Source organism: Stigmatopora argus, chromosome 23, assembly GCF_051989625.1.
Source record: "Stigmatopora argus isolate UIUO_Sarg chromosome 23, RoL_Sarg_1.0, whole genome shotgun sequence".
Taxonomy (NCBI): Eukaryota; Metazoa; Chordata; class Actinopteri; order Syngnathiformes; family Syngnathidae; genus Stigmatopora; species Stigmatopora argus.
Genome location: NC_135409.1, coordinates 5,291,372 through 5,301,436, shown reverse-complemented (window position 1 = coordinate 5,301,436; position 10,065 = coordinate 5,291,372).

Sequence of the window (10,065 nt, the reverse complement as noted above, 5' to 3'; positions counted from 1 at the left end):
GACAAATAAAGCTTCAAATTCAATATCGTTGCTTAGGTGATAGACTGGCGCTTTGTAATGTTTGTTTTGAACGTGCTGTATTTAGCTTTATTGGTGTGGGAGTATACACTGCCCTCTGGTGGAAGGAGGGAGTATGACGTAACTCTCGTCGATGATGGCTACGTTTTGAGATTCCTTCTGTGAGCATTGTGAATGCGACGAGCAAGCTTCCGCTACGAAATGTCATTTCAAAATCAAATAAAACAGTTGTTATCTCATTAAGATTTTCGAACCAGTTACTTACTTGTTCATACAAAGTGTGCATTTATGTTGACGTAAAGAGCTGTTGTTGTCATGTTGAGCTTCAGTAACCACAGCATGTTATAGATTTGAAACCTTAATGCTTCATGATTAAAAGTTATAGAAGAATTCAATATTATTGTTGCGGTTTTACTATAGTTGTATAAATATATAGTAGCTCATTTGTGATTTAATCTGCCACGTGACAGACTCAAACTGATACGGACTCCAAAAAAAATGATTATTTCTCTGGTCTGCAAATGTTATTCCAGGTAAGCCAAATAAAATGAGTAAGTGTAACATACCTGCCTATACCAGTTATATTCCAACATTGTATCAGTTCACTGAAACATGCGCCTCCGTTCGGAAACAAACACGGGGAAATGCGGCGGCTGAGTGGTTAGCGCGTCAGCCTCACAGTGGGAGACCTAGGTTCAAATCCAGGTCGGTCCACCTGTGTGGAGTTTGCATGTTTGCGTGGGTTTTCTCTAGGTACTCCGGTTTCCTCCCACATTCCAAAGACATGCATGGTAGGCTGATTGGACAATCTAAATTGCCCCTAGCTATGATTTGGTGTCCTTTGTCTCCTAATGCCTTGCGATTGGCTGGCCACCAATTCAGGGTTGTCCCCCGCCTCTGGCCCAAAGTCAGCTGGAATAGGCTCCAGCACCCTAGTGAGGATATAGCGGTTCAGAAAATGAGATGAGATGAGATCATTTGTGATTAGCACGAGGCTAGCAGATAGAGTTCATCTTTATAGAATGAATTTATGCATGCAGAATGTGAATTTATGATCCTATTTGGTTGATTTGCGCCACTACATAGCGCGTCGTAGCCCGTACTGTCAGATCTTTGCTGATCCCAGATCAGTTGCGCACATGTACTCCACACGTTTTAATGAGGCTTATTTTTGTAAACCTTTTGATCAATTTGGCTTCACATTTTCCAAGAGTTCCCAAGTCCTCGTAGCTTATTTTCTTCGCACATCAAGCTTGTCAGGTTCCCAGAGTTACAGAGGCCAGTTTGTGTCTGAGGATTTTTCACAGTCTGGGACAGTTTTAACGGGCCATTGGCAACGCATTGCTTGGTTTTGGGTCAATGCGGAAGACTTTGGGTCACATTGTCTCGCACAGGAAAAGGGGGAGTGTCAATGACATTTTCGCTTTGATGCCTCGGTGTATTTCATAAAGGCATTAAAACGGCAGGAAACAAAAAGAAATTCAATTTTACCCAGCGATAACCATGTAATCAGATTAGGAAAAGATCTTGTCTGTGATGTCGATTCATCTTGAATGTAATTATATGAAAGACAGCATACCAGTGTTGATTTATCCATTAGACTCTTTGGGTCTCTACCTCGTATATAACTTGGGTATATTTTAATGCTAACTAGAGTAGTTGTGAAATTTGTCGTGATTTCGCATGGGAATTAGAACATTTGGCCTTCTTATTTATGACAATGTGTGGCCTAAAATTTAACCATACCTTTAAAAGCAGAAAAAAAAACCAATCAACAGAATTGAAACCCTCGTTTTTATAGTCATGTGAAATTGGCGCCACCACATTGCTACGTGGGGTATCCCAAACACTTGAAAGTTTCTGAAGTTAGAGTTTATTCTTAAAGATGCTATGCTATAGCAAAAGTTAAATTACAAGTTACTTTTGTTCGGCCTATCCCAAAGCTTTGAACCAATTTTTTTCAGGATATCTTTTGCCTATATGATCCAATGCTGATCCGATGTTTAGGCAAAAATCAAAATAATGCTAACAATAATGTCTCCAGCAAATGACTCAAAAATATATTTTTCGTTTTAAAGTTAGCCCTGCTGGTACATGCTCAAGGAATGCTCTTTTTACAAACATTACGCAATGCTCTGTTACGATTAATAGTTTCTAAAGAGAAGTAGCTTGGCGATTTGCCTACCGGTTTCATTTATGGCTTTTGAAAGCACAGTATTGCTAAAAATCATTGTGTGACAAAATCCGATACTCCAGAAAAACCGCCAAGGTTATTTACATATTGTTTTAATCCGTTGACTCATTGAACCGCTGGGGCTAATACAGTGGTACCTCGACATACGAGTGGCCCGACATACGAGTAATTCGAGATACGAGTAAAATTTCGGGCAAATATTTATCTTGAGATACGAGACAAATTTTGATATACGAGCAGACAGCGGACGCGAGATGCTGCTCATAAGAACATCATGGACACTGTCTCTCTCCCCGCAACTCCCTCGTGTAATGTCTCTGGTCGCAACTCCCTCTTTGTAATGTCTCTGCGAGCACTGGGCGGAGCGGTGCATTTTTTCTGTGTTTTTTCCCGTTAGTCAGTGTGAATGGCCTATATACTATTTCTCGGCAAGTGGTCGTGCGTTATCCTATTGTGAGGACATTTGTGTGCATCATTTTGGGAATATTTTGAAGGGAATACAAACTCAAACAACCATCGATATTGACTGAAAGTCAGTCTGGAGGCGGGGCAAAAAGAGCCAACCCGGGAGAAGAAAGGTATCAAAATGTCAAACAAAATTATAATTAAGTTTAGTGTTAGGTTCGATTAAACTTATTTTTGAGTGTGTCTGCATCGTAATCCAAGTTCATTTAAATTTGTTTGTTATTTTACCAGCGCGTTGCCGTGCAAAAAGTCTCTCTCTCTCCCCCCCCTTCGCAATCCGTATAATTTTAGTACTATTAAACACATTTTAGTAATATTAAACCACCAGTTATGTGTTACTTTATTAATAGAATGCGAATTAGAACATTTTTTTCCAATCCAATATCCTGTTTTGGGTGTTTTTTCAGAGGGTTGGAACAAATTAATTAGTTTTTAGTTCATTTCTATGGAAAACGTCCATTTGAGTTACGAGAAAATTGACATACGAGCTCAGTCCCGGAACGAATTAAGCTCGTATCTCGAGGTACCACTGTAATTGCCCAGCAGCAATGTTCATAATTGTTTGGGGAGACTATCACAAATTGTCAATTTAAAGGATCGGCGCCACTTATGGCCGTAGAGCTGCAACTGCTATAATTCAAGCTAAAAGCTGGTCATACTGAGACGGCGCTCATGTCACTTAGGAAGGCCATATGAGGTCACAGGCGCACGCCATCCCTTGCCTTTTGTCTGGCCAAACCTGTTTTCTTCAAAGGACTGCCCTGCCAAGCACCCCTGGCCATGGACAACCCCGTAAGGTTGGTGCCCGGGGGCCACGTTTGTGCCCCATTCTGACCTCCTCTAACCCGGCGTGAAAAGCCAACACTCGTCCTAAAATAGGAACAAAGAGGCTTGATAGTCGAGCCTAACGACAAGCATGGAATTTCAATTAAGATGATGGCGTCAAATAATAGGCACAAGGCCAAAAACAAAAGTCCACCTTCTATTGGGGTCCGGTCAGATCTGAAGTAGTTCAAGGGTCTTGTCCCTGTAGGTCTTGTGGACTGACCCACGACAATATTTCAATGTACTATCTGTTTTTTCGCAGAGGAACGAATGCATTTTTTTTCCACTTTTTAATCGACATAGATGGTTCCATTTCCTGTTTTAGTTTTGTGTGTGTGTGTGTTCTTGCCACACTTACGTGAGCATTGATTCAGTTATTGTAGGGTAGAATCAGTGTTTTTAATGTATTATCATCACATTTTATTGGCGTTCAACTTATTTTTAGTCCAGGCTCATAGAGGAATTTTAATTGTCAATTGTGGAGTGCCCCGAAAAATATTTTTTTTCTCTTTTGTCAACATATAAGGTTTTTTTTAATTGGCAACCCAATCCCCTCAGAAGAATTTTTCTTTTTTACTTTTTGGCCAAAAATACAAATAAATACAAATAAATAGTCAAATAAACCTAAAAATAATTTTCATTCAAAATAAGAAAATAACAGCCATTAGGAGACATATCACTGTTTAACTGCTCAAACTACAGAAGGAAAGAGTAGAAACAAACTTTTTTTCTGGTTTAAAAAAATAAAAGTTCTGTGAGCCATGTGAAAAGAATGAGAAAAAACAAACAATCAATCTGAGCAAGAAACAGGAAATCCTTTCACATGCTTTTTACAGGACACGTAAAATAATTTGACAGCCGACATACGAGCAATTTGAGATACGAGTAAAATTTCGGGCAAATATTTATCTTGAGATTCGAGACAAATTTTGATATACGAGCAGACAGAACAATCTAACAAAATTAGAATTAAGTTTAGTGTAAGGTTAGATTAAATTTATTTTTGTGTGTGTCTGCATCGTAATCCAAGTTCATTTAAATTTGTTTATGTTATGAAACGAGCGTGTTGCCGTGCAAAAAATCTCCCCCCTCTCTCTCTACCCTCCGCGACATTCGTCTAATTTTAGTTCTAGTAAACACATTTTAGTATACTATTAAACCACTAGTTATTTCTTACCTTGTTAATAGATGATAGATAACCCCAAATCAAACATTTTTTCCAATCCAATATCCTGTTTTTGGTGTTTTTTCAGAGGGTTGGAACAAATTAATTAGTTTTTAGTTCATTTCTATGGCAAATGTTCGTTTGAGTTACGAGAAAATCGACATACGAGCTCAGTCCCGGAACGAATGAAGCTTGTATCTCGAGGTACCACTGTATATGTTTCCCCATTCAATCACTTAGTGCCACACCAAGGGGTCCCCGAATAGCAATGATGTGCACCTTGTAGCCCTCCCACCTCAGTCTAAGCTTATCCAACCTCCGGGAAGACCTCTGGCCCACTACCCTCCGTAAACACAGAACCCCCGAATCAGCATGGTCTCTACAGCAAGCGGTCCGCTTCACCGGCACCGCCATTCACGACTCGCCACGCATTGTACGTTTGTGTCCCTCAAGCTATCACCCACCCACCCTGCTTCTTTTGAATCCTATTAGCCTGTGAACATAGTTTAACTGCAAAAGACTGTCGACTTCACTCAATTAGGCGTAATAGGATTAAAGGATGCCTGTACAGGCCGGGAGTTTTTCAAACGGCGGTGGAATTTTTTTGCAGACACCTGCTCGGTCCACGCAATTAAGCTCACCCACGTTAGCGATGATGCAAGCTCATTGTCTTTAGTTTTTTTTTTTTTCAACCGCTCGGTTGTCCCTTTGCTTTTGCGCTAGTTGTCCGAGATTAGATCATAATCTTTTGTAAAGCGTACATTCCGTTAGTTTGATTTTTTTTAATATGCTTGGATTTGCAAGGCCTGGCGTCAGAATGGGCAAAATGACAATCTTCTTATCCCGTAGTTTAGCTGAATTTCATTAATTGGACTTCACTGAGCCACAACTTGTAGTCTTTTCCTTCACGGTGGGTTCGTATAGTAAAGTAACAGCGTAACATCTATAATTGGCGGTACAGTGGTACCTCGAGATACGAACTTAATGCGTTCCAAGACTGAGCTCGTATGTCAATTTTCTCGTAACTCAAACGAACGCTTCCCATTGAAATGAACTAAAATCAAATTAATTCGTTCCAACCCTCTGAAAAAACACCCAAAACAGGATATCGGATTGGAAAAAAAATTTTGATGTGTTCTAATTCGCCATCTATTAACAATGTAACAAATAACTAGTGGTTTAATATGACTAAAATGTGTTTAATAGTACTAAAATTATACGCATTTCGCAGGGGGGAGAGAGAGAGACGGACTGAGAGAAGGGCGGGGCTTTTTGCACGGCAACGCAATCGTAACATAACATAAACAAATTTAAATGAACTTGGATTACGGTGCAGACACACTCAAAAATAAATTTAATCTAACCTAACACTAAACTTAATTCTAATTTTGTTTTAAATTTTGATACCTTTCTTCTCCCGGGTTGGCTCTATTTGCCCCGCCTCCAACCTGACTTTCACTATCGATGGGCTGTTTGCTTTTGAATTCCCTTCAAAATATTCCCAAAATGATGCACACAAATGTCCTCACAATAGGATAACGCACGACCATTTGCCAACGAGAAGTAGTATCTACGCCATTCGCACTGACTAACGGGGAAAAAAATCACTGAAAAAATGCAACGCTCCGCCCAGTGCTCGCAGAGACATTACAAAGAGCGAGTTGCGACCAGAGACATTACACGAGTTAGTTGCAGGGAGAGAGACAGTGGCCATGATGTTCTTATGAGCAGCATCTCGCGTCCGCTGTCTGCTCGTATATCAAAATTAGTCTCGTATCTCAAGATAAATATCTGCTCACAATTTTACTCGTATCTCAAATTGCTCCTATGTCGGGGCACTCGTATGACTGTATATAAAAATGATTTTTATTGCAGAATGTCAATGATTATGATGCATTGAAGTCTTGATCATTGATTTTGTGAATACTCTTAGATTCTATCCTTTTATTAGTGTGTAAGAAAAACTCCTGCTGGCAGTGGGACTTTAAAGGCTTGCAACAAAAAACAATCCGATCGGATTAGCAGAAGAAGAAAAGCTTGACTGTAAATGGAACTCAATTAGAACAGAAGAGTTCAATAACTAGATTAAAAGAAAAAGCTATCTGTAGTATGGACTACATGGTTAAGGTGCAGATAAAGCATGTAAAAACCTACAGGTCAGAAAGTCAAATCTATACATTCCGCCAAGCTGGACCATTAGAGGTAGCTGAGTTCAAAGTTCAAATAAATGTTTATTTTAAGTCCTCGACCAAGTCCAGAACCGGGCTCCTATGGGAATGTCATTGCTAAAGAGTCTAGCTTTGTCCAAATACATGAATAGTTAATACAATACAAAGATAACATAAAGTAGGTGAAGCTATTTAAAGACACTGTCCATTCATTTTTGATCACTTTCTCAGGGGTATAGTCACAAACTCGTTTTTCTTTGGCCGGGTTTTTGCCATGAATTTTTTGAAAGCAAATTTAAATTCCAATCAGGTCTTGTCACAGGTTCAATTCAAGTCATTTTATGAAGAGATTAGCAGTTTTAATATTACGATATCCAAATGGTAATATCACAGGATTTATTTAACAATGTTACAAGGTTTTGGGCTTATTTTACGTGACATGAACTGAAAATTGTTTCTGTTCACGGGTTGAGACTTTTGCCGATGTGTCAACACAAATGTACTTTTGTCACAATACAGTGGTACCTCGACATACGAGTGGCCCGACATACGAGGAATTCGAGAAAAAAATTCGGGCAAATATTTATCTTGAGATACGAGACAAATTTTGATATACGAGCAGACAGCGGACGCGAGATGCTGCTCATAAGAACATCATGGCCACTGTCTCTCTCCCCGCAACTCCCTCGTGTAATGTCTCTGGTCGCAACTCCCTCTTTGTAATGTCTCTGCGAGCACTGGGCGGAGCCTTGCATTTTTTCAGGGTTTTTTTCCGTTAGTCAGTGCAAATGGCGTGTATATACTACTTCTCGTTGGCAAGTGGTCGTGCGTTATCCTATTGTGAGGACATTTGTGTACATCATTTTGGGAATATTTTGAAGGGAATACAAAAATCAAACAACCCTCGATATTGACTGAAAGTCAGTTTGGAGGCGGGGCAAATAGAGCCAAGAGAAGAAAGGTATGAAAATGTCAAACAAAATTAGAATTAAGTTTAGTGTTAGGTTCAATTAAACTTATTTTTGAGTGTGTCTGCATCGTAATACAAGTTCATTTAAATTTATTTATGTTATGTTACGATAGCGTTGCCAAGAAAAAAAGCCGGTTGGAACGCATCATTGGGGACGCTTAGGTTAAGCACTCGCGCTAAGACTGTTAGAATTCCAGACCAGAACAAGCCAAGATCAAGACCATTTACGAAAGCTTGAAAACGCTATCATCCGTCGCTTGTCGCTAATCACCATTCTTCCCATGTGTGTCAGACGGGGTCTCATACCAACACCTCACAACATCTCTCCTCCCCGGAGGTCTGGACACTGTGAATAAGCTGTCTTGGTGGCCTCGGATCGCCCCAAGCGTCGCAACGTTGGCCACCGTGAGGGATTACGATATGTTTCATCCAATCTGGGTTGGGAAGGGTTAAGGGTGAATTAGGGGGGGCGTTTATAAGGCACATTTGAGAGAAAGAACAGTATTAGAACTCATCCAATTAGTGGTTTTCAAATACAGTGGTACCTTGAGATACGAGCTTAATTCGTTCTGGGACTGAGCTCGTATGTCGATTTTCTCGTAACTCAAACAAATGTTTCCCATTGAAATGAACTAAAAACAAATGAATTCGTTCCAACCCTCTGAAAAAACACCAACAACAGGATATTGGATTGGAAAAAAATGTTTGATTTCTTCTAATTTGCCATCTATTAACAAAGTAACATAACTAGTGGTATAATATTACTAAAATGTGTTTAATAGTATACTAAAATTATACGGATTTCGAAGGGGGAGAGAGAGAGAGATGGACAGAGGGGGGGCTTTTTGCACGGCAACACGCTCGTAACATAACATAAACAAATTTAAATGAACTTGGATTATGATGCAGACACACTCAAAAATAAGTTTAATCGAACCTAACACTAAACTTAATTCTAATTTTGTTTGACATTTTGATACCTTTCTTCTCCCGGGTTGGCTCTTTTTACCCCGCCTCCACACTGACTATATCGAGCTGTCAATATCGAGGGTTGTTTGAGTTTGTATTCCCTTCAAAATATTCCCAAAATGATGCACACAAAAGGAAAATAAACAGTCATCATCTTCCTCATTTTAGTGCGTGGCTTTATTTAAGGATTTTTTTTAGAGATGAGGGAAAGAATGGTCGTTTGTCCTCTAGTCAGACAAGACAATTTCAACTGGAAGCCTGATTTAATCCTCTAATTTAATTGAGTGTATGTCGTGCACGCCAAACGTTTGAGGCTTGGAAACTTATGAGGAAGATTTGTTCGGATACCAACTGATTTGATGTGCAGTCGGACTAGTACATTGACTATGCTCAGTTTTTATTGGTCCGGGACAAATCATAAAAATATTCTTGAATATGGCCACATGAGAAGCTTTAATTCAGCCTACATTTTGTTCCACTTCTCACTTCTAACTGTAGATGGAGCTACTTACTTAAATAGTGCCTCTCCTTTAGCTCAGAGGTCAAAACTTGACATGTTTAAATCAATGACTTGTTTCATTTTCTGAACGACGTATTCTCAAGAGTGTCACGGGGGGGGTGCTGGAGCCTATCCCAGCAAACTATAGGCACCAGGCAGGGAACATCCTTTGTAGAAAAAAGTTCAGACACCCCTGCTGTAGAGCAAGTGGTTGTGCGTTATCCTATTGTGAGGACATTTGTGTGCATCATTTTCGGAATATTTTAAAGGGAAGACAAAAGCAAACAATCCTCGATAGGTTGCATCTGAAAGTTAGGGTGGAGGCGGGGCAAAAAGAGCCAACCCGGGAGAACAAAGGTATCAAAATGTCAAACAAAATTACAATTAAGTTTAGTGTTAGGTTCCATTAAACTTATATTTGAGTGTGTCTGCATCGTAATCCAAGTTCATTTAAATTTATTTATGTTATGTAACGAGTGTGTTGCTGTGCAAAAAGTCTCTCCCCCCCTCTCTGTCCCTCTCTCTCTACCCTCTGTGAAATCTGTCTAATTTTAGTACTATCAAACACATTTTAGTAGTATTAAACCACTAGTTATGTTACTTTGTAAATAGATGGTGAATTAGAACAAATCAAACATTTTTTCCAATCCAATATCCTGTTTTGGGTGTTTTTTCAGAGGGTTGGAACGAATTCATTTGTTTTTAGTTCATTTCAATGGGAAACGTTCGTTATTGTGACGAGAAAAATCGACATACGAGCTCAGTCCCGGAACGAATTAAGCTTGTATCTCG